Source organism: Mesoplodon densirostris, chromosome 2, assembly GCF_025265405.1.
Source record: "Mesoplodon densirostris isolate mMesDen1 chromosome 2, mMesDen1 primary haplotype, whole genome shotgun sequence".
Classification (NCBI taxonomy): Eukaryota; Metazoa; Chordata; class Mammalia; order Artiodactyla; family Ziphiidae; genus Mesoplodon; species Mesoplodon densirostris.
Genome location: NC_082662.1, coordinates 162,871,267 through 162,896,228, shown reverse-complemented (window position 1 = coordinate 162,896,228; position 24,962 = coordinate 162,871,267). Strand labels below are relative to the sequence as shown.

The following is a 24,962-nucleotide window of genomic DNA, read 5'->3' as shown; positions in this document are numbered from 1 at the left end:
CCAAAATGCCCTCTTCTTCATTGTTTTTTAAATTTATTACATTAAATGGAAAATCTCATGTCTCATTGTAATATATTTATAATTTTACAGTGTGGCATAACCACTAATACCCCTTTGGTATACTTCCTTCCTTCCTGCGTGTGTGTGTGTGTGTGTGTCTGGGAATTTTTTTAAAGTAATTTAACATCCATCTAACACCTGTATGCATATTGTCTACTGAAAAAAAAAAGTGCAACCTAGAAGTTGAGAGTTGTGTTTTATTTGGTGGGAATTTTTAGGATTTAAAGCCCAGGAGGCAGCATCTCAAGTAACCCTGAAAGACCTGCTCTCAGGAGGCAACGGGGGAGCTAGGATATATAGGAGTTTTGCAACAAAGGGCAGGTAGTAGGAACAAAAGATTACTGTTAATAAAAGAAAACTAGATATCTCAAGGAATTTATCACTTTTCTGAGACTGGGAAGATGCAAGAGTCTGGGCTCAGTGAAATCATTTCTTTGATATGCACCTCAGCTATCTGGGGTCAGTATCTTGTGTTTTCACATCCTGAGTTTCCTCAGGGCTCACCAGCTCACCTTCCTGTGGTGGCTGCAATCACTGATAACAGTGACATCCTTTGTTTACTGATATGGCGGGCAATATTCCATTTATCAATATGTATAGCGTATGTGTAACTATATCTATGTTTATATCCATATCTGGATCTATATCTAATATGCTGTTTTTGGCCCTCTCCTTAACACCATGGTAATTTGATAGGCAAATGAGCTTTGTTTTCATTTTTGTTTCTCAATAACTGGTGATGTGGAATTTTTTTTGTGTGTTTATTTGGTATTTGTATTTCTTCTTTTGTGAATTGGCTGTTTTCTTTTATCTTTGCCTATTGCTTTTTGAGGATTTTACTACTTTTCCTAACAATTTCTTTGAATGCTTAGGACTGAAGCACTTGTAAAGTTCATGCCTCATAATTTGCAAAAACAAGGTCATGGAGGTTTACCCTTATGTTTTCTTATAATAATTTTACAGTTTTGATTTTACATTTAGGCCTTTGATCCATTTTGAGTTAATTTTTATAAGTGGTACAAAGTAAGAGTTCAACTTCATTTTTTGCGTGTGTATATCCAATTGTCCCAGCACCATTTTTAGAAAAGACTATTCTTTCTCCACTGTATGTTTTTTGGCACCTTTATTGAAAATCAATTGGCCATAGATATATGGGTTTATTTCTGGACTCCCAAGTCTATTCAGTTGTTCTATATCTCTGTATTTGTGCCTGTACCATACTCTCTTAATTACCCTTGCTTTGTACTTAGTTTTGAAATTCAGAAGTATGAGTTTTTCTACTTTGTTCTTCCTTTTCAAGGTTGTTTTGGCTATCCTGAGTCCTTTAAAATTCTATGTGAATTTGAGAATCAGCTTGTTTTATCCTAGGAATGCAAGATTGATTTAATATCTGAAAATCAAGTAATGTATCATATCAACAGAATGAAAACAAAAATCACAGGATTGTCTCAGTAGACTTAGAATGAGCATTTAAGAAAATCCCATACTCCATCATGAAACACTCAGCAAACTAGGAATAGAAGGGCACTTCCTCAACTTAATAAAGGACATGTATGAAAAACTCACAGCTAACATCATACTTAATGGTGAAAGACAGAATGCTTTCCCTCTAATATTGGGAATGAGACAAGGATGTCCACTGCTGTCACTTCTATTCAGTGTTGTACTAGAGGTTCTAGCCAGCTCAGTTGGGCAGTAGAAAAAAATAAAAGACATCCATATTGGAGAGGATAGAGTAAAATTATCTCTATTTGCAGATGACATGATCGAGTACATAAAAGTTCCTAAGGAAGTCACTAAACAACTATTAGAACTAATAAATGAGCTCCACAAGTTTACAGGATACCAGATAAAGATACAAAAATCAATTGTAATTTTATACACTTGCAATGTGCAATCAAAAACTTGCAGTAAGAAAACAATTCTATTTACAATAGCATCATAAAGAATACACTACTTAGGAATAAATTTAACAAGAAGAGAAAAACTTATACTATGAAAACTACAAACTATTAATTAGATAATTTGAAAAACATCCCATATTCACTGATTGGAAGACTTAATGTAAGATGGCAATACTTCCCAAATTGATTGAGTCAATGCAATCCTTATCACAATTCAGCTCACTTTTTGAGTAGAAATTGTAGACATTTTAAACCATTTCTAATGTAGAAAAATCGAAGTTTGATCCAAAGGAATGGACTTGAATGATGTCATTTGGAAAAAGTAAATTGCTTACAAATCTACAATGTATCAGATACTATTTGAAGCTCTGGAGTTATAGCAGTGACTAGGACAAAGTCTCTAACTTTCTGGTGATTTATAGTCTGGTTATATCATTTTTAATATATAGAAGGTTTACTCTTTTTGGTTATAAAATCTATACATTTACATTTAACAAAAAGTAAATATTTAGCACCGTTTTTTCCTTTCCATACTTTTTAAATTTTTTAGCATTTAGTTCTGAAATTTATTTTCATGTATGAAGAAATAATTCTTTCCCCAGTCTCCTTTATCTTATATTCCACTCTTAGTGCAATGTATTTCTGAATATCTTTTTTATTTTAATGTGCCAAAACTATAGTGTTGTGCCATGCGGCATATGGGATCTTAGTTCCCTGACTCGCACCTCCTGCAGTGGAAGCACAAAGTCTTAACCACTGGACTGCCAGGGAAGTCCCTACAGTGTTTTACTTTTAACAGGTTTATAATTTGCTTTAATATCTATCTATCAGGGCTATAGTCCTCCCCCCCATTATCTATCTATTTATTTATAATTTTTATTATTTTTTTTAATTTGAAGAGTTTGAATAACAAAATTTTATTTGCCTAAAACTGATACAGGCTTCTTCTACCTTTTAGGCGTTCCCAGTTTGGGAGCTTTTTTTTTTTTTTTTTTAACATAATTATTGGAGTAAAATTGCTTTACAATGTTGTGTTAGTTTCTGCTGTATAACAAAGTAGATCAGCTATATGTATACACATATCCCCATATCTCCTCCCTCTTGCGTCTCCCTCCCACCTGCCCTATCCCACCCCTCTAGGTGGTCACAAGGCACAGAGGTGATCTCCCTGTGCTATGAGGCTGCTTCCCACTAGCTATCTATTTTACATTTGGTAGTGTATATATGTCCATGTCACTCTCTCATGTCGTCCCAGCTTACCCTTCCCTTTACCTGTGTCCTCAAGTCCATTCTCTATGTCTGTGTCTTTATTCCTGTCCTGCCCCGAGGTTGTTCAAAACCCTTTTTTTTTTTTTTGATTCCATATATAGGTGTTAGTATACGGTATTTGTTTTTCTCTTTCTGACTTACTTCACTCTGTATGACAGACTCTAGGTCCATCCACCTCACCACAAATAACTCAATTTCGTTTATTTTTATAGCTGAGTAATATTCCATTGTATATATGTGCCACATCTTCTTTATCCATTCATCTGTCGATGGACACTTAGGTTGCTTCCATGTCCTGGTTATTCTAAGTAGAGCTGGAATGAACATTGTGGTACATGATTCTTCTTGAATTATGGTTTTCTCAGGGTATATGCCCAGTAGTGGGATTGCTGGGTCGTATGGTAGTTCTATTTTTAGTTTTTTAAGGAACCTCCGTACTGTTCTCCATAGTGGCTGTGTCAATTTACATTCCCACCAACAGTGGAGGGTTCCCTTTTCTCCACACCCTCTCCAGAATTTATTGTTTGTAGATTTTTGATGATGGCCATTCTGACCAGTGTGAGGTGATACCTCATTGTAGTTTTTTTTTATTTTTTAATTTTTTTTGTGATACGTGGGCCTCTCACTGTTGTGGCCTCTCCCGTTGTGGAGCACAGGCTCTGGACGCGCAGGCCCAGCAGCCACGGCTCACGGGCCCAGCTGCTCCGCGGCATGTGGGATCTTCCCAGACCGGGGCACGAACCCGTGTCCCCTGCATCGGCAGGCGGACTCTCAACCACTGCGCCATCAGGGAAGCCTCTAAGATGACTTTTGAGTTGGCAATAATTTGTTGTTTTTTAGGTCTCTATTCTATTTTAGAGAGAACGTTTTGAGGCTTTTATATGCCTTGAGTTTCCAAACCAAAAATTATAGTCCTCTAACCTTAGACTCTTTTGGTCCATTTAATATTTACTCTAGGCTTATGTCTGCTTAAAGTGTTTAGATAGAAGAGAGAGACATCAGGTTTCCTAATTTTGGGGCTTTTCTCTCTTTTTATTCCTCTCCTTGCTCCCATTTTTAAAAAAATGGGTTTTCTTGAAGTAATTGATATTGAAGAGGACCAAAAGGTAATCTGTAGAGTTGTTAATAGCTGTTTAAATCTGAGAGGAGGAGGTATGATTTTTATTTATTTATTTATTTATTTTTGCGGTTCTCGGGCCTCTCACTGTTGTGGCCTCTCCCCTTGCAGAGCACAGGCTCCGGACGCGCAGGCTCAGCGGCCATGGCTCACGGGCCCAGCCGCTCCGCGGCATGTGGGATCTTCCCAGACCGGGGCACGAACCCGTGTCCTCTGCATCGGCAGACGGACTCTCAACCACTGCGCCACCAGGGAAACCCCTGATTTTTTTTAATAGAAAGAAAACAAATAGACTTGTTTTACATCATGACCATGGCTATAGCCAACTAATAATTATTACTTATCCGCCCCTTCCCGCTCTCATTTTTTCCCTTTGGGCTTCTAACGATAGTAATCTTAGATCAAGGATGTCCTCTGTATTTGCATTTGTTAGATGAGTCAAGTAGTTTAGAATGCATTTTCTCTGCCTTCTCCTTCTCTGTGGGGCTGTTTTACCCTTCCTGCTGCCACAGCCTGCATCCTCCTCTTGGTGTAACACTGACTTCAGTAGTCACTTGACCCTGCTACTGTTGAATGGTATGGTCTCCAACTGGAAGAGACTGGTTGTTCTGTTGTCTGAACAGCATAGGAACAGATCATAGTTGAACTACTCTGCTGGTTTATAAGATGCTTTTGTACTAACTGAAGGTGTTTGTTTTGCAGAATGAACTAAATTCACATTAAGTACTTTTCAATTAATGGTGTTAGTTTAATTTTAACAATCTCCTGCAGGTCTGGTGGAATTTTTTCTCATTGTTTTCCCCAAAGTGTATTTGTTTTGTAAATTTTTATCTTCATGTTTTTGCAGTTATTCATTCATTCATGTGTTCATTAAACAGATTTTGATGGCCACAGTGTGCCACACAGAAGTTGCCAGTTTGTGTCCTGCATACGATGTTTCTTCAATTGTTTTCCTGTTATTCTTATCTTGATTACTATTTAAAGAAACTGATTTTTAAATCTCTGTATAAGTAATACAGTGGATGGAATTGTCTTTCTCACTTTAGTTTTTTTTTTTTTTTTGGCTGGGTTGGGTCTTCATTGCTGCACGGGCTTTCTCTAGTTGTGGCGAGCGGGAGCTACTCTTTGTTGTTGTGAGTGGGCTTCTTGTTGAGGTGGCTTCTCTTGCTGTGGAGCACGGGCTCTAGGTGCGTGGGCTTCAGTAGTTGTGGCGTGTGGGCTTCAGTAGTTGTGGCACATGGGCTCAGTAGTGGCTCGCAGGCTCTAGAGCACAGGCTCAGTAGTTGTGGTGCACGGGCTTAGTTGCTCCGCGGCATGTGGGATCTTCCCAGACCAGGGCTTGAACCCGTATCCCCTGCATTGGCAAGCGGATTCTTAACCACTGTGCCACCAGGGAAGCCCTATTGAGTCTTCTTTTTCAAAAAGGATGATGCAAAATTGGAAAAAAAATCCAATTATTTGCATTTTTTGGTTCATAGGGTTTTATTTAGGTAAGAATTTATTAAATAGATAATATGCAGCAGAGATATATGGATGAAAGATAAACAGTTCAGAAATAGAAGAATTAAGCATTAGAAAAAGTGTTAAAATTTGGTAAGGGGACAAATTCAAATGTTTCATAAAGGAGGATTTCGGAAAATGAATTTTTTCAACCCATACTTTATTATTAAAGTCAATTTCTTAAAGATCTTAGTAATTATGAGAGGCTATTTCAAAGGTTTAAAATTCATGGTATATATTTATTCAACAATGGAGGAGTACAGGGAGTAGACAGTAGAAGCAAAGAGAATGAACTGGTAGAAGTTGGATTGGTGGCCTAAGAGGTTTTTTTTTTTTTCATGTTTAAAAACTACTAAAAAGGGCTTCCCTGGTGGTGCAGTGGTTGGGAGTCCGCCTGCCGATGCAGGGGACGCGGGTTCGTGCACCGGTCCGGGAAGATCCCACATGCCGCGGAGCGGCTGGGCCCGTGGGCCGTGGCCACTGAGCCTGTGCGTCCGGAGCCTGTGCTCCGCAACAGGAGAGGCCACAGTGGTGAGAGGCCCGCGTACCGCAAAAAAAAAAAAAAAAAAACTACTAAAAAGTACATTTCTAAAATAATTTTCATTTTCATTTTGCTCTGAAACAAGGGGATAAGATTGGGAACAATGGGAGTTGGCGGTGTAATAGTCTGCTATTAAACTTTTCCAGTGTATTTTTCATTTGAGTTATTGTGTTTTTCATCTTTAGAAGCTCTTAAAAATATTGTCCATTTCTCTCCGCATCAACTTCATGGTTTCTTCACTCTTCTTGAACATATGGAATACCTCTTTGTAATTTGTTTCTGTTCCTCTTGATTGAATTTTATCCTGGTTATGCATCATATTTTCCTGCTTTGTTCATGCTTGGTAATCTTGACTAGATATTGGACATTGTGAATTTCATGTTGTGCTGGATATTGTTTTAGTAATTTTGGACTTTGTTCTCTTGTGCAGTTAACAGGTATCCATTTGATCTTCTTGAGGCTTACTTTTAAAATTTGTTAGGATGGCTTCAGAGCAGCCTTTAGTGAAGGGTAAACTTGACCTCATTATTGACTCTATTTGAAGCCCAGATATTAGTAGGCATTTCCACTCTCGCTCATTGGAACACCAACTACTCCATGCATTTTGTGAGCTCTGGATATCATTCCTTCTACTCCTTTCTAGTGGTTCTTTCCTCCAGCCTAGGTACTGTCCTTACATGTGTTCACTGATTGGTACTTGGGGGACTCCTCTAAGGGTCTCTGGAACATTCTCTCTGTTTAGCCCCCTTCTCATCAGTATTTCACTGCACAAAATTCTAGCTGCCTTGGCCTCCTTGAACTCTGAGTTTTGTCTTTTTATCTTAGTGAGACCATTGAAGTCTGTTTGGGTTCTTCCTCTCTGTGCTGTGGTCTCCAGGCAATACCCTGGAACAACTGAAGCATTCACCTTGTTGATTTCCCTTCTCTCAGGAATTACTGTCTTGATTGCCTGTTGTCCAATGTCTGAACATTGTTCTTTCATATATTTGATCATATTTTCTAATTGTTTAAGGTGGGAGAGTAAATCTGAATCCTGATACTCTATCATGGCTGGAAGAGGAGGTGAGATTCAGTTAACCATTAACCCTGCTTGTTAACACTGATCAACACTGAGATCACATTGGTTTTCACTGCTTATGAAAACATTGCCAGGGTTATTTTTGGGCATTGGTTTATGGCTCTGAGGTCATGAAGAAAATCTTACAATTATACCTCCCAGATAAAGAGTTTACCTCAAACTGTTTATTTCACCTGTCCTCTTTTTTTTGTTGTTGTTGTAATATGTCTCCCAATTATGGAAGCTACCAAAGAAATACAGAATATCAAATGAGTGAGGCATTTTCTCCCAAGTTAAAAACATCAGCTTTGCTAGAATCTTGATGATGCCTCTGAGCTATTTATAAGGATGTATAATCCATATATTTTTATGTAACAAAGGGAATTTTTACCGGGCTGCAAGGTAGATGTGTTAGCAAGGGCTTTGAATTGAGAAAGGACTTGGATTTATAGTTGTCATGTTTAGAACATCACCTTAAAATTTACCTCCATTAGACTCTGCAGATGGTTACCACTAATATGGCTGTGTTTGTCAGGGGAGAGGTCAATCTTAGTAGAATATCATCAGGACTATTTATTGGTACTTACTTTATCAGCTCTTGGCTGTTGAAAAGACGATCCCAAAGTTGGTCTCCTAAGGAATAAGGGCATGACTAGTAGGGAAGCTAAATTAGCTCATGAGGCCTCTCCTTGCTCTAAGGATTACACATCTACCTAAAACAGGTGGCCTTGCTTCAATTATTCTAACTATAGTGGGAATTAAATGTTAGATGATACCGAGACTAAGAACCTCACAAGGGTAGTTGTTTAAACACATTACATAAATGTGTGGTGCACATCTATAATTTTAAGTTAAAATTAAATTATTTTAACTAAATACCTTTAGCTAACTAACCAAAAAAGAGATTATTAGAGAGATGAGCAAGCAAGTGAATAGCCCCTTACTTAAGGGCCATCTTGTGTAGGCTGTTGATACCTGGGGTTCCCACCCGTGTATTTCCACAGGCTTGAGGGAGATTAGGGGCACTATGCTAAACTAATGTTGATTGATAAGCATCCTTTCCATGCTGACTTGTTGGCTAGATAATAAGGTAATTGTGAACTTGTGACAAATGTGTGAGTGAATATGAATACTGTGCAGTTTGGTGAACTATCCATTACATGTCCATTTCAGTTGGTAGCAGTGGTGGGATTACCATGCAGTGACATCTATCGAAGTGAGACAAGAGGAACAGGGAGTAGATACCTGTTACTCTGATGGTGGCATAGTGGTAGACAGGTGGGGTTTGTAGTTCTTGGGGTGTGTGGATCAGGGGGCTGCATTTGGATTGAGGCTTCATTTCTTCCCTTTATGCCTCCAGCCTTATTCTCAGCTCAAGAGTTGTAGTTGGTAGGACTTTTGTGTGTGTGTCTGCTATACTGTCCTTAGGTTAATATCCTATGGCAAGTTTTGTGTATGTGTATGTTGGGGAAAGGGGTGTGCATTATCCATCAAGGTTTCTAATTTGACTGGGCCTGGATATTTTTAAAAAGTACTACTCATAGCTTAAGTGTTTTTAATTTCATTATAACAGGCTGAGAAAAATCAGTTTTTCATAGCAAATACTGGAGCTTTTTTATTTGACTTTAGAAGTTTTATCAATAATAATTTTAGGTATATTAATAATAATTACTTTCCTTACTGTTTATGTAGAATTTCAAATTTTATATAAGATAAAATAATAAAGTACTTAAGCAAATTAAATTTGTTTCCTTTGGCTCCAACCTGCCATATCTACATTCATTTTTACTCCTTATGTTATCTCATCTCTCCCAAATCCCTGAGGTTTCAAATCCTATTAGCACCTGGAAAGCCTTTCCAAGAGCATCTGATAAGTTCACTTACTGCTCAGATACAAGTAACTGATACAGTTTAAAGTGTTAATATCCCAAAGGTCTTTGCATTTTAACAGAAAAAAATGAGAAGCCTTACATTATAGAAATTAATCTCTACCAGCAGGATTTTCTGTTGGGAAGGGGGGAAGGGTTTTTGTTTGTTTGTTTTTAATCTATAGGGGCTTTTTCAGGCTCTTAAAACCACACCAGTTAGGTGGCTGTAGCTGTGCTTCTCCCCAAGTTTAGCACCTTAAGGTAATTCCATCTTCACTTAGTTAGGAGTGCTTTATAAATTATTTCTAATCTTTAAAACATTACACTTGTAGTGAACAGACAGTATTTTAATATGCTTGACAGGTGATGAAACAAATACAACATTTCAGAGAAGTAAAATAGCTTATTTGAAAATACTTGGAAAAGTGTTAACACATTATACAGACATACATTTTTATTGGTAAAATGTTTCAGCCCTGACAACTTAAGTAGTGTCACTAAATTTTTAATCAAGCCCCTAATTTATAATGGATAAGGAAAGTAGGAGAAGTAAATACTGAGATGTTTTAAGAATGAGCTGGGTTAAGAACTCTTATTTCTTTATTTGAGTGCCTAAGGTAAACCGTCAGTTTTGTTTTTTAGAGTTCTGGGTGTTTGGGCATGGAAGGGTAATATGATAGACTGTCAAATGACCAACGCCAAGATGAAAAAAATATATATATATATAAGCTCACATCTGAATGAGCTTCTCATTGATCTGATTACTTTTAGAAAAAGGAAGGCAGCTCTTCTCTGATAACATGGGGAATTGAAAGAAGTGCTGCCAAGGAAAACAGCTACTACATGTTACTGGTTCTGCTGGAACTCCTGTTGACATACAACCTAAAAAAGATGAGTTTCCTGAAGGAGCCAAATTCCTAAATGATAATCCGACCAAAACACTATAAGCAACTCTTGTGGTTAAAACAGAATCCAGATAGAGGAAGTACTAAGGTCAAGATTTGTAAACTACAACTAAATTATGAAAACTATTCTGCTTCCTAGTATTCAAGCATTCAAGAGCTCTGAAAAAATGCAGTATTATGTGACTTCCTCAATTATGTAATTTGTTTAGGCATATTGGTTAGGAAGTGAAAATATAACTACCTCACTTAGATTTTATCTGTTTTTTTGTATTAAAGAGAATATTCTTATTTTATTTTCAAAAGAGAAAAGCATCAAAGTTACTAAAAAATCATATTATTTTTGTAATTAAAGAGAAATCTCAAGAATCTACTATTTCATGAAATAAATACCTGCTGCATTTATAAAATGATATTAATATGGGAAGTTGTAGAATGAATATATATATATATATATATATATATATATATATATATATTTTTTTTTTTTTGCGGTACGCGGGCCTCTCACTGTTGTGGCCTCTCCCGTTGTGGAGCGCAGGCTCAGCGGCCGTGGCTCACGGGCCTAGCCGCTTCGTGGCACGTGGGATCTTCCCGGACCAGGGCACGAACCCATGTCCCCTGCATCGGCAGGCGGACTCTCAACCACTGCGCCACCAGGGAAGCCCTGTAGAATATATTTTAAATATTGTAAGATATTACTAATTGTACCAGTAATGGAAGAACATTATCCTATCAATATTTGCTCCTAGTTTTAGCTAAATTTGTGAATAGAAATGTTAGATATGGTTCTCCATCCAGCGACAAAGACCAGTAATTTACCAAGGGTGGGGTGGTGAGAGTGGAACTGCCAGTGAAAGCATAGCGAGGGGTGGCAAATAAGCACATGAAAAGATGCTCAACATCATTAGTCACTAGGGAAATGGAAATTAAAACCAGATGGAGGTATCACTATTTTAGACACCTATTAGAATGTCTAAAATTAAAAAGACTGGCCATACAAAGTGTTGACTAGCATGTAAAGAATTGGAACCCTCATGCTCTGTTGGTATCTAATGTAAAATGGTGCAACCACTTTGGAAAACAGTTTGGCACTTTCTTTAAAAGTTAAACACACCTACCTGTATGATCAGCCAATCCACTCTTAAGTATTTACTCAAGAGAAACTGATGCATTTGTCTTTTGACTTGTACACAAATAGCCCCAAAATGGAAACAATCCAAGTTGGGTTCATCAACAGGTGAATGGATAAACAAATTGTGGAATGTCCATACAATGGGATACAACTCAGCAATAAAAGGGAATAAACAATGGATACACTCAGCAACATGGATGAATCTCAAAATAATTATGCAGAGTGAAAAAAGCCAGACCAAAATAGTATGTATTATATGATTCTACAATTCTAGAAAATGGAGACTAATCTATAGTGACAGAAAGCACAGCAGTGGTTTTGGGGGGAAGGTGGGCCGAAGGAAGGGATTACAATGAGGAAATTTGGGGGGAGATGGATATGTTCTTTATCTTGATTATACTGATGTTTCATAGGCGTATACATGTGTCAGAACATCGAATTGTATAATGTAAATATATGTGGTTTATTGTTGTGATTGTTAATTTTATGTCATCCTTACTGGGCTAAGGGATGCCTAGATAGCTGGTAAAACATTATTTCTGGGTGTGTCTGAGAGTGTCTCCTGAAGAGAGAAGATTAGCTTTTGAACTGATAAACTGACTAAAGAAAATCACCCTCACCAATGTGGATGGGAATTCCCCCTTTCCCCGAATTTCTCAGGCCTTTGGGCTTGCACTGCAACTAAACTACCAGCTTTCCTGGCCTCCAGCTTGCAGATGGGTCTTTGCAGCCTACATAATTGTGTGAGCCAATCACTCATAATGAATCTCTTTCTATGTATCTGTATCCTACTGGTTCTGTTTCTCTGGAGAACCTTGACTAATACAATTGTATATCAATTATACCTCAGTAAAGTTGTTAAAAAATATTATATGTCCATCTACCCAATTGCTCTCAATCTGTGGCTTAGTCATATACAGAAACTGCTGCTTATTTGGGGGATGGGGGACGGAGGGTATGCCATGCCATCCTACTCATGGTTTGGTTTCTACGCACTGTTTCCCAGAAATGTTAGGTAATAACACAATATGGCTAATCACATACATACTTTCCTAAGGTTAAATTTTCTTTAAGGTATTGTAAACTCTACTAGTCCTATATTTGCTGAGTCCTTAGTTCAAACAATGAGACTTGGTGGTTGCTTTATTGGTTGTAATGATCCTGGTGATTGATCTTCTTTCTTGTTTTTGTTTTGTTTTTTTCACTTAAAACATGATAGCTACTTTGATGGAACTCACATTTTGACCTCAAGGCAGGCAAATATTTGTATCTCTACCTCTTTTGATGAATGTAGGACTTGGTGCCTACTTGGTTATAAGTTGTGAAGTACCGAAATAGAAACCAAACCTGGAAATATTTTACATGCAATGCTTTGCATTATAAAAGCCTTATTTGTCATCTGTTGGCATTTCTGTTCCTGAAGTGTGCTTATATTTGGCAAAAGCATTCTGATTCTCTGAAGTTTTAATTTATTTTTAAAGAAATGTGCTTCTGAATAATCATATTTCTGAAGAGGCAGATTTTCTGCTAAGGCAGCAAAACTTGGTGTAAGAAAATGTATTGCTGATTTATTGTGTGACCTTGGTCAGTGCATAGCACTGTGGTCTTTAGTGTTCTGTTCTTTGAAATATATGTGGTGTTCAAAGCATAGTACTATAAGCTGACATTGTGAATTTCTAAGCAGTAGTTTCCCAATGTATTCTCTCTTTCATTGCTAGGTTGTGCATTTTTCACTCAGAAAGTGTCTTTTCTTTCTCATATACTGTGTTGTACCATATAGAGATGATTTGGATGGTAATGGCAGTGATGACTAACTGGAAAGAGGACATTAAAATAATCAAAATATTGATGTCCTCTGAAAGTTAGTATACAAAAATCAAGATTTCCATACTCATTTAAAAGATTAAAAAATATGTTCTCTGCTCCCCATGTCAACTAGAACTTTTGTTTGTTTGATACATCACCACATAATTCTTGTACAGTTTTCCCAGTACTTGCAAGGCCTCATGGACATATGATTCAAGTAAAGCCATAGCTTCTGTAGTGGGGAGACACAGGGCAGAATTGACAATTCAGTGATAAGCTGTGCGGTTGTGACTCTCAATGCAAAAGGAGTTCAAACTAGTTTGAGTCATTAGAGAAGGTGCTGTGATCTGATGTGACAAATGGAGGGTAAGCTGGGGAGAGGCAGAATTAAAATTAGGTCTTGAGGGTGGGTTACACAGGAGTCAGTGAGCAGACCTCTCCTTTCATGATGGTAATGAGCCTGACTTGGCAGGGTGAGGCCAGGTTAGGGAGAACACTGAAAACTTGATAGAGGAGTTCGGAATTTTGTGGTTAAAGACAGAAAGCCATTGTAAATTTCTGAGCAGGGAAATATAATTCATGAAAAAAAAACATTTTAAGAATCTTGAAGACTGCAGCAATACAAGTTCAAGTGATAGAGGTGTTGACAAGGCAGTGGACAATTGTTTTACCTAAAATATAAATAGATTATTTAGGGTTGCTTAGGTTCCTGGATATCGATAGTTCTTCCCAAAGCCTTCAGAGTTTGTTTCTATCTTTCCAGTCTCGTTTTCTTCTGTGTTGTTCAGTCAATCCTCTATTTTAGCAACAGTGAGCACAGCATTTCTCAGGCTGTTCTTTCTGACTGGAATTCCTTCTGTCACCCTCTCTTTCTGATGCACTTTTGTTTCCTGGTAAGCTTCAGCTCTGATGCCACCTCTTCTATCACCCTTCTATAACATCATCCTTCCCTTAATTATTTTTGCTTTTCCTTATGTGCCGTAGCACTTACAGAGGCTACTCTAACAATACTGATCACATTGTTCTGTAACTTAGTGTTTGTCTGACTCTCTTATCTGGTAATCAGTGAACTTCTTGAGGGCAGAAGCCACTATATTTGTATACCAAGCACCTAAGTGTAGCTCCAGTAAAATGGTAGGCATTTGTTTAAATGCTCCTTGAATGAATGAGTTGGTCCCTCTACATCTCCACTGAATGTTGAATTTGAGGTCTTGTGAGATCCTACCCAGTATAAACTTTAGTGGATGAAAATACAGTGGAAGTTTATGTTCCATGAAAACTTAATGACATGAAATTTAGTACATGAAACTTAAATAGGTTGATTAGTAAATTTATTGGTTATTTTGAAGAGAGTTATTTTACAATGTGAATCACCAGATAACTTATTTTGTTACTACTTTGCTGCTATAGAAAGCAAAGGGCTTTGTATGACTGGACTGTAATACATTTCTGTATTTCAAATTATGATTCTTTTCTCTTAGGGAGTTATAATTTCTATTTCTCATTATTAATAGCACTGATTTAACTGCCAGCATATGAATAAAACACTCTACTTTTTACTTTGTTTTATTCTCTCATTCAGAGAGGTTGTTATTATGGCTTCTGGTAAGAAATGGCTGATGATTCTAGCCATTTACATAATGGTTCTTTTTTTGGAGAGAAGGTTTTCAGAGCTTTAAAACATTCAAATTCCAATTAAGTAAAAATTGCCATATAATATAAGAAATGGTCTGCTTATTTAATTCGTGTTATATGTGGATATCTAGAGGACTAACATATTTGTGCCTTCACACTCATCTAGTTCCTGAAGATGTATTTCTTTCAAACATCACATCCTAGTTGACTGTTACAGTTGCTATTATCTACAGATCGAAAATTTGGCTGTTATCTTTTCCTTTGTAATTAATGCCATATTTACACCTTCAATTATAATAATTATTTATGGTTTTAGAAGTTTAGGCAAACTATCTTGCCCTTTCAATGCTACCAGTTATCTGAGCTTTAAATAGATGAGCCCCACCACTGCCCCTCCCATGCCCACAGCCATTGCTGCAGCCACAGCCACCCTGGTCCAGGATCCACACCGGGGACGACCTCGTAGATTGCTGTGGTGGAACGTGCAGCTGGAGCATTTGGGGAATGCGGAGATGGAGACCCGACTGGTGCACGCCAGGACCTGCTGAGCTTCTGCCGCCGCTGAGTCCACACCTTCAATGTGGCAGAGGAGTAAGACGTGGAGATCACCTTCCTCCCCACAAATACATCAGAAATACGTCTACATGTGGAACAACTCCTACAGAACACCTACTGAACGCTGGCAGAAGACCTCAGACCTCCCAAAAGGCAAGAAACTCCCCACGTACCTGGGTAGGGCAAAAGAAAAAAGAAAAAACAGAGACAAAAGAATAGGGATGGGACCTGCACCTCTGAGAGGGAGCTGTGAAGGAGGAAAGGTGCCCACACACTAGGAAGCCCCTTCGCGGGCGGAGACTGCGGGTGGCGGAGGGGGGAGCTTCGGAGCCGCGGAGGAGAGCGCAACAACAGGGGTGCGGAGGGCAAAGCGGAGAGATTCCTGCACAGAGGATCGGTGCCGACCGGTACTCACCAGCAGGAGAGGCTTGTCTGCTCATCTGCCGGGGCAGGCGGGGGCTGGGAGCTGAGGCTCCAGTTTCAGAGGTGGGATCCCAGGGAGAGGACTGGGGTTGGCTGCGTGAACACAGCCTGAAGGGGGCTAGTGCGCCACAGCTAGCTGGGAGGGAGTCCGGGAAAATGTCTGGACCTGCCTGAGGCAAGAGACTATTGTTTCGGGGTGTGTGAGGAGAGGAGACTCGGAGCACTACCTAAACGAGCTTCAGAGATGGGCACAAGCCATGGCTATCAGCATGGACCCCAGAAACGGGCATGAGATGCTAACATTGCTGCTGCAGCCACCAAGATGCCTGTGTGCAAGCACATGTCACTGTCCACACCACCCCTCTTGGGAGCCTGTACAGCCCTCCACTGCCAGGGTCCCGTGATCCAGGGGCAACTTCCCCGGGAGAACACGCGGCGCGTCTCAGGCTGGTGCAACGTCACGCTGGTCTCTGCTGCAGGCTCGCCCTGCATTCCGTACCCCCCACCCCCGGCCTGAGTGAGCCAGAGCCCCCGAATCAGCTGCTCCTTTAACCCCATCCTGTCTGGGCGGGGAACAGACTCCCTCAGGCGACCTATGCGCAGAGGTGAGGCCAAATCCAAAGCTCGACCCCAGGAGCTGTGCGAACAAAGAAGAGAAAGGGAAATTTCTCCCAGCAGCCTCAGGAGCAGTGGATTAAATCTCCACAATCAACTTGATGTACCCTACATCGGTGGAATACCTGAATAGACCACAAATCATCCCAAAATTTAGGCGGTGGACTTTGGAAGCAACTGTAGACTTGGGGTTTGCTTTCTGTATAGAATTTCTTTCTGGTTTTATGTTAATCTTAGTTTAGTGTTTAGAGCTTATTGCAATTGATAGATTTGTTTATTGATTTGGTTGCCCTCTTCCTTTTTTAAACTATATATATATATATATATATATTTTTTTTTTTTTTTTCCTTTTTCACTTTTTGTGTGTATGTGGAGGCTTCTTTGTGTGATCTTGTCTGTATAGCTTTGCTTTTGCCATTTGTCTTAGGGTTCTGTCTATTTTTTTTTTTTTAGTATAGTTTTTAGCGCTTTTTATCATTGGTGGATTTGTTTATTGGTTTGGTTACTCTCTTCTTTCTTTCCTTCTTTAATGACTTTAAAATTTTTTATTTTTAATAATATTTTTTTAAATTTAATAACTTTATTTTATTTTATTATTTTTTTCTATCTTTTTTTTCTCCCTTTTCTTCTAAGTTGTGTGGCTCACAGGGTGTTCATGCTCTGGCCGGGTGTCAGGCCTGTGCCTCTGATGGGGGAGAGCCAAGTTCAGGACTTTGGTCCAGCAGAGACCTCCCAGATCCACGTAATATCAAATGGCGAAAGCTCTCCCAGAGATCTCCATCTCAATGCTTAACACAGCTCCACTCAAAGACCAACAGGCTACAGTGCTGGACACCCTATGACAACTAGCAAGACAGGAATACAACCCCACCCATTAGCATACAGGGTGCCTAAAATCATAATAAGGTCACAGACACCCCCAAACACACCAATGGACGCAGTCCTGCCCATAAGAAAGACAAGATCCAACCTCATCCACCAGAACACAGGCACCAGTCCCCTCCACAACCCACTGAACCAACCTTACCCACTGGGGGAAGACACCAGAAAAAACGGGACCTACAAACCTGCAGCCTGCGAAAAGGAGACCTCAAACACAGTAAGTTAAGCAAAATGAGAAGACAGAGAAATACACAGCAGATGAAGGAGCAAGGTAAAAACCCACTAGACCAAAGATGAAGAGGAAATAGGCAGTCTACCTGAAAAAGAATTCAGAGTAATGATAGTAAAGATGATCCAAAATCTTGGAAATAGAATGGAGAAAATACAAGAAACATTTAACAAGGACCTAGAAGAACTAAAGGGCAAACAAACAATGATGAACAACACAATAAATGAATTTAAAAATTCTCTAGAAGGAATCAATAGCAGAATAACTGAGGCAGAAAAAGGGATAAGAGACCTAGAAGATAAAATAGTGGAAATAACTACTGCAGATGAAAATAAACAATAAAGAATGAAAAGAATTGAGGACAGTCTCAGAGACTTCTGGGACAACATTAAATGCACCAACATTCAAATTATAGGGGTCGCAGAAGAAGAAGAGAAAAAGAAAGTGACTGAGAAAATATTTGAAGAGATTATAGTTGAAAACTTCCCTAATATGGGAAAGGAAATAGTCAAGTCCAGGAAGTGCATAGTCCCATACAGGATAAATCCAAGGAAAAACATGCCAAGACACATATTAAACTATCAAAAACTAAATACAAAGAAAAAATATTAAAAGCAGCAAGGGAAAAAAACAAATAACATACAAGGGAATCACCATAAGATTAACAGCTGATCTTTCAGCAGATACTCTGCAAGCTAGAAGGGAGGTGCAGGACATATTTAAAGTGATGAAAGGGAAAAACCTACACCCACGATTACTCTACCCAGCAAGGATCTCATTCAGATTTGATAGAGAAATTAAAACCCTTACAGACAAGCAAAAGCTAAGAGAACTCAGCACCACCAAACCAGCTTTATAACAAATGCTTAAGGAACTTCTCTAGGCAGGAAATACAAGAGAAGGAAAAGACCTGCAATAACAAACCCAAAAAGAGTAAGAAAAGAACATACATATAACTACCTTAAATGTAAATGGATTAAATGCTCCAATGAAAAGGCATAGACTGGATGAATGGATACAAAAACAAGACCCATATATATGCTGTCTAAAAGAGACCCACTTCAGACCTAGGGACACATACAGACTGAAGGTGAGTGGATGGAAAAAGATATTCCATGCAAATGGAAATCAAAAGAAAGCTGGAGTAGCAATTCTCATCTCAGACAAAATAGATTTTAAAATAAAGACTGTTACAAGAGACAAAGAAGGACACTACATAATGATCAAGGGATCGATCCAAGAAGAAGATATAACAATTGTAAATATTTATGCACCCAACATAGGAGCACCTCAATATATAAGGCAAATGCTAACAGCCATAAAAGGGGAAATGAACAGTAACACAATCACAGTAGGGGAGTTTAGCACCTGCTTTCACCAATGGACAGATCATCCAAAATGAAAATAAACAAGGAAACACAATCTTTAAATGATACATTAAAGAAGATGGACTTAATTGATATTGATAGGACATTCCAGCTAAAAACAACAGAATACTCTATCTTCTCAAGTGCTCATGGAACATTCTCCAGGATAGATCATATCTTGGGTCACAAATCAAGTCTCAGTAAATTTTAAAAAATTGAAATTGTATCAAGTATCCTTTCTGAACAAAATGCTATGAGACTAGGTATCAATTACAGGAAAAAAAATCTTTAAAAAATACAAACACATGGAGGCTAAATAATACACTACTAAATAACCAAGAGATCACTGAAGAAATTAGAGAAGATATCAAAAAATACCTTGAAACAAATGACAATGGAAACATGATGACCCAAAACTATGGGATGCAGCAAAAGCAGTTCCAGGAGGGAAGTTTATAGCAATCCAATCCTACCTCAAGAAACATGAAATATCTAAAATTTAAAAACCTAACCTTACACCTAAAGCAATTAGAGAAAGAAGAACAAAAAAACCCAAAGTTATCAGAAGAAAAGAAATCATAAAGATCAGATCAGAAAAAATGAAAAAGAAATGAAGGAAGCAATAGCAAATATCAATAAAACTAAAGGCTGGTTCTTTGAGAAGATAAACAGAATTGATACAACATTAGCCAGTGTCATCAGTGAAGAAATGGAGAAGACTCAAATCAATAGAAGTAGAAATGAAAAAGGAGAAGTAACAACTGACACTGCAGAAATACAAAGGATCATGAGAGATTACTACAGGCAACTCTATGCCAATAAAATGGACAACCTGGAAGAAATGGACAAATACTTAGGAAAGCACAACCTTCCAAGACTGAACCAGGAAGAAATAGAAAATATAAACAGACCAATCACAAGTACTGGAATTGAGATTGTGATTAAAAATCTTCCAATCCACAAAAGCCCAGGACCAGATGGCTTCACAGGCAAATTCTATCAAACATTTAGAGAAGAGCTAACACCTATCCTTCGCAAGCTCTTCCAAAATATAGCAGAGGGAGGAACACTCCTAAACTCATTCTGAGGCCACCATCACCCTGACACCAAAACCAGACAAAGATGTCACAAAGAAAGAAAACTACAGGCCAATATCACTGATGATCATAGATGCAAAAATCCTCAACAAAATACTAGCAAAGAGAATCCATCATCACAATAAAAGCATCATACACCATGATCAAGTGGGGTTTATCCCAGGAATGCAAGGATTCTTCAGTATACACAAATCAATCAATGTGATACACCATATCAACAAATTGAAGGATAAAAACCATATGATCATCTCAGTGGGTGCAGAAAAAGCCTTTGACAAAATTCAGCACCCATTTATGATAAAAACCCTCCAGAAAGTAGGCATAGAAGGAAGTTACCTCAACATAATAAAGGTCATATATGACAAACCCACAGCCAACATCGTTCTCAACAGTGAGAAACTGAAATCATTTTCTCTAAGATGAGGAACAAGGCAAGGTTGTCCACTCTCACCACTATTATTCAACATAGTTTTGGAAGTTTTAGCAATAGCAATCAGAGGCGAAAAAGAAATAAAAGGAATCCAAATCGAAAAGAGGAAGTAAGGCTATCACTGTTTGCAGATGACATGACACAATACATAGATAATCCTAAAGATGCTACCAAAAAACTGCTAGAGCTAATCAATGAATTTGGTAAAGTAGCAGGATACAAAATTATTGCACAGAAATCTCTTGCATTCCTATATACTAATTATGAAAAATCTGAAAGAGAGGTTAAGGAAAGACTCCCATTTACCACTGCAACAAAAAGAATAAAATACCTAGGAACAAACCTGCCTAAGGAGATGACCTGTATGCAGAAAACTATAAGACACTGATGAAAGCAATTAAAGATGATCCAAAGGGATGGAGAGATATACTACATTCTTGGATTGGAAAAATCAACATTGTGAAAATGATGATACTACCCAGAGCAATCCACAGATTCAGTGCAATCCCTATCAAACTACCAATGGCATTTTTCACAGAACTAGAACAGAAAATTTCATGATTTGTATGGAAACACAAAAGACCCCGAGTAGCCAAAGCAATTTTGAGAAAGAAAAACGGAGCTGGAGGAATCAGGCTCCCTGACAAAGCTACAGTAATGAAGACAGTATGGTACTGGCACAAAAACAGAAATATAGATCAGTGAAACAGGATAGAAAGCCCAGAGATAAACCCATGCACCTATGGTCACCTTATCTTTGATAAAGGAGGCAAGAATATACAATGGAGAAAAGACAGCCTCTTCAATAAGTGGTGCTGGGAAAACTGGACAGCTACATGGGAAAGAATGAAATTAGAACACTCCCAAAGACCATACTCAAAAATAAACTCAAAATGGATGAAAGACCTAAATATAAGGCCAGACACTATCAAACTCTTAGAGGAAAACACAGGCAGAACACTGTATGAGTTAAATCACAGCAAGATCCTTTTTGCCCCACCTCCTAGAGAAATGGAAATAAAAACAAAAATAAACAAATGGGACCTAATGAAACTTAAAAGCTTTTGCATAGCAAAGGAAAAAATAAACACGACTAAATGACAACCCTCAGAATGGGAGAAAATATTTGCAAATGAAGCAACTGACAAAGGATTCATCTCCAAAATTTACAAGCAGCTCATGCAGCTCAATATCAAAAAAACAAACAACCCAATCCAAAAATGGGCAGAAGACCTAAGTAAGCTTTTCTCCAAAGAAGAGATACATATTGCCAAAAAACACCTAAAAGGATGCTCAGCATCACTAATCATTAGAGAAATGCAAATCAAAAATACCATGAGATAAATACGCAGACCTACTAGAGAGTGTGCTTGGGGACGCGGGGCGGGGGAAGGGTAAGTTGGGACAAAGAGAGTGGCATGGACATATATACAGTATTAGATATAAAAGTGATAGTTGGTGGGAAGCAGCCACATAGCACAGGGAGATCAGCTTGGTGCTTTGTGTCCACCTGGTGGGATGGGATAGGGAGTGTGGGAGGGAGGGAGGCTCAAGAGGGAAGAGGTATCTGGATATATGTATATGTATAGCTGATTCACTTTGTTATAAAGCAGAAACTAAGACACCATTTTAAAGCAATTTTACTCCAATAAAGATGTAAAAATAAAAAAATAGATGAAAATTTAGGGAAGCATTCAGTATACCCTACACTCAATTCTTTATTATTATTTACAGTACCTTTCTGCTTCCTTATTTTTCTTAAATTTTAGCTAGAGGCATGCTAATAGCCAGCAATGATCCCAAGAATATGTAGCTTTGTAAGAAATGTCTTTGCAATAAAAAGCATTGAATCCCCTTTAAGCTTTTAATTTTCTTTACGAAAGTATGGGATGTGGGGTTGGGTTTCCTCATTATTATGGACAGTATCCTTTTTCATATGTTCCAGTTTTCCAGGAAAGCTGATGAAGCATTACATCCCAAACTGCATGCAATACATGTGGGCTTTACTCTGCACATAACTCAGAGACAGTTGTCCCTCATGTTCTGGACGTAAACCTGCAATTAATGCACTTTTAGATCACTTAAGTTTGGGGGCAGGGATATTTTATTATTGATTTATATTGAACTTGCAGTCCACTGTAACTGCCAAATCTTTCGTTCTTGTACTTTGCTTGGATCCTCTTCTGGTGTTATTGATTTAAGAGCAGGATTTTACATTTATTATGATAGTAAATTTCTTTTGTTAAATTTCAGTGATGATTCCAGCCTACTGAGATAATTTTGGGTTCTGATTCTCTTTTCCAATTTGGTTACAATTCCTCCTTTGTCGTTGTAATAAACTTATCATCTAACCTTTCCCAAATCACTGGAGGGAACAATGCTTGTCAGAACAGGCTCTAAGACCTTATGAAATAGCCAAAGACCTTGTTCCCCCTCATACATTTCTTAACCATCTTTGACTTCTGGGTGCCTACTAATACTCCTTGATGACAAAATGGAAAATGAAATCCTCTTAGGATAGCAAAGTGACTGCCAACCCTAATGCCCTTAAATCGCTTCGCTGCTTAGTACTGTCACCATTGAAATGCAGTTCCCTCTGGGGGCAGTGACATTTTATATCTGATCACCTTTCATTTCAATTAGCATGCTTGCTCATTCCCACAAGGAGAGGTTTAGTCCTTAGTGACGAGTCCAGAAGATTCTAAATCACACCAGTGGAAAACACCACCAGAAGAAGAAGAATTTTTAATGAAAATGTATTTTCATACTGTGACATTTCAAGTAGGACAACCAGAACTGAGGAAACTGGGGCAACACTTTATGTGATTTTTCCTGAGATAGCTAAAAATATGTTCTCAGTGGAGAATTAATGAATTATAGTGATTTGATGCCAAGCAGTTTTTTCTTTTTTCTTTTGCGCTATGCGGGCCTCTCCCGTTGTGGAGCATAGGCTCTGGACGCGCAGGCTCAGTGGCCATGGCTCACGGGCCCAGCCGCTCCGCGGCATGTGGGATCTTCCCAGACCGGGGTATGAACCCATGTCCCCTGCATTGGCAGGTGGACTCTCAACCACTGCGCCACCAGGGAAGCCCAGCAGTTCTGTTTTAATTAGGGATATTTAGCTTACTAGTAAAATGTTACCACAATTTGAAGGTAGAGAAGTTCTGTTAGAACAGCTTAAATTGATATTCTCTTTTTTTAAACACTGGCTCAGCATGTTAAAATAAAAATTTGAATACATATATGGATAGTACTACTATGTAATAGCGAACTTCAACTTGTAGTTGCAGCTGGGTGGGCTCTTAGCTCTACTCTTTTTTGAGTCAGTGAGTTGCTGAAAAATGTTATCTCTTAGCCAGGGAGAAGTTACCATAAATGTATTGTCTGCATGAATGAACGGCTTAATGCCATGAAAGTTATGCACAGCTGGACTTTAGAAAATTTGACAAATATCCATTTATATATAAAACACGATAAATCAGATCATTTCAAAAATAATATAATTTTCTAAAATAAGATCCTAACTTTCTTATACAGGACAATTATAAAATAAATCATTTTTTCAATATGTGCTGAGTGTATTGTATGTTTCCAGCTCTATGGCAAATACAAAGGAGATAGAGATGAATATGAGATAGTCTTGGACCCATAGGAGCTCAGAGACTTAATAGCACAAATGGCTAATAAAATGATAAAGCTACTATCATAACCATAACAATAACCGTAACTATAACTGTATCTCATGTGACACCACAAAGACATATCTCATTTTATTGTGCTTCACAGATGTTGTGTTTTTTCAAGTTGAAAGTTTGTGTCAACCCTGTTTCAAGCAAGTCTTTCAGCCCCGTTTTTCTAACAGCGTTTGCTCACTTTGTGTCTCTGTGTTACATTTTGGTAATTCTCACAATATTTCAAACTTTTTCATTATTATTTATTTGTTATGGTGATCTATGATCAGCGATCTTTGATGTTACTATTATACTTGTTTTCGGGCACCACAAACAGTGCCCAAAGATGGTGAACTTAATAGATAAAAGTTGTGTGTGTTCTGACTGCTCTGTTGATTAGCCATTCCCCCATCTCTGTCTCCGCGGACCTCTGTATTCCCTGAGACACAAAAATATTGAAGTTAACCCAATTAATAACCCTACATGGCCTCTAAATGTTCAAGTGAAGGAAGAATTACATGTCTTTCATTTTAAATCAAAAGCTAGAAATGATTAAGTTTAATGAGGAAGGTATGTTGAAAGCCAAGATAAGCCAAAAGCTAGACTTCATGTGCCAAACAGCAAAGGTGTGAATGCAAAGGAAAAGCTCTTGAAGGAAATTTACAGTGTTACTCCATTGAACAAATGAATAAGAAAGTGAAACAGCCTTATTGCTGTTTGTATGGAGAAAGTTTCAGTGGTCTGGATAGAAGTTTAAACCAACCACAACATTCCCTTAAGCCAAATCCTAATCCAGAGAAAGACCCTAACTCTCCTTGATTCCATGAAGACTGAGAGAGGTGAGGAAGCAGCAGAAGAAAAGTTTGAAGCTAGCAGAGGTTGGTTCATGAGGGTTAAGG

General features: G+C 38.3%; 1 protein-coding gene across 8 annotated transcripts in view; it reads left to right on the top strand.

The window, feature by feature from the left end:
• DNM3 (dynamin 3) overlaps positions 1-24,962 on the top strand; it is a 576,796-nt gene that overhangs the window by 92,107 nt on the left and 459,727 nt on the right. The window lies entirely within an intron of this gene.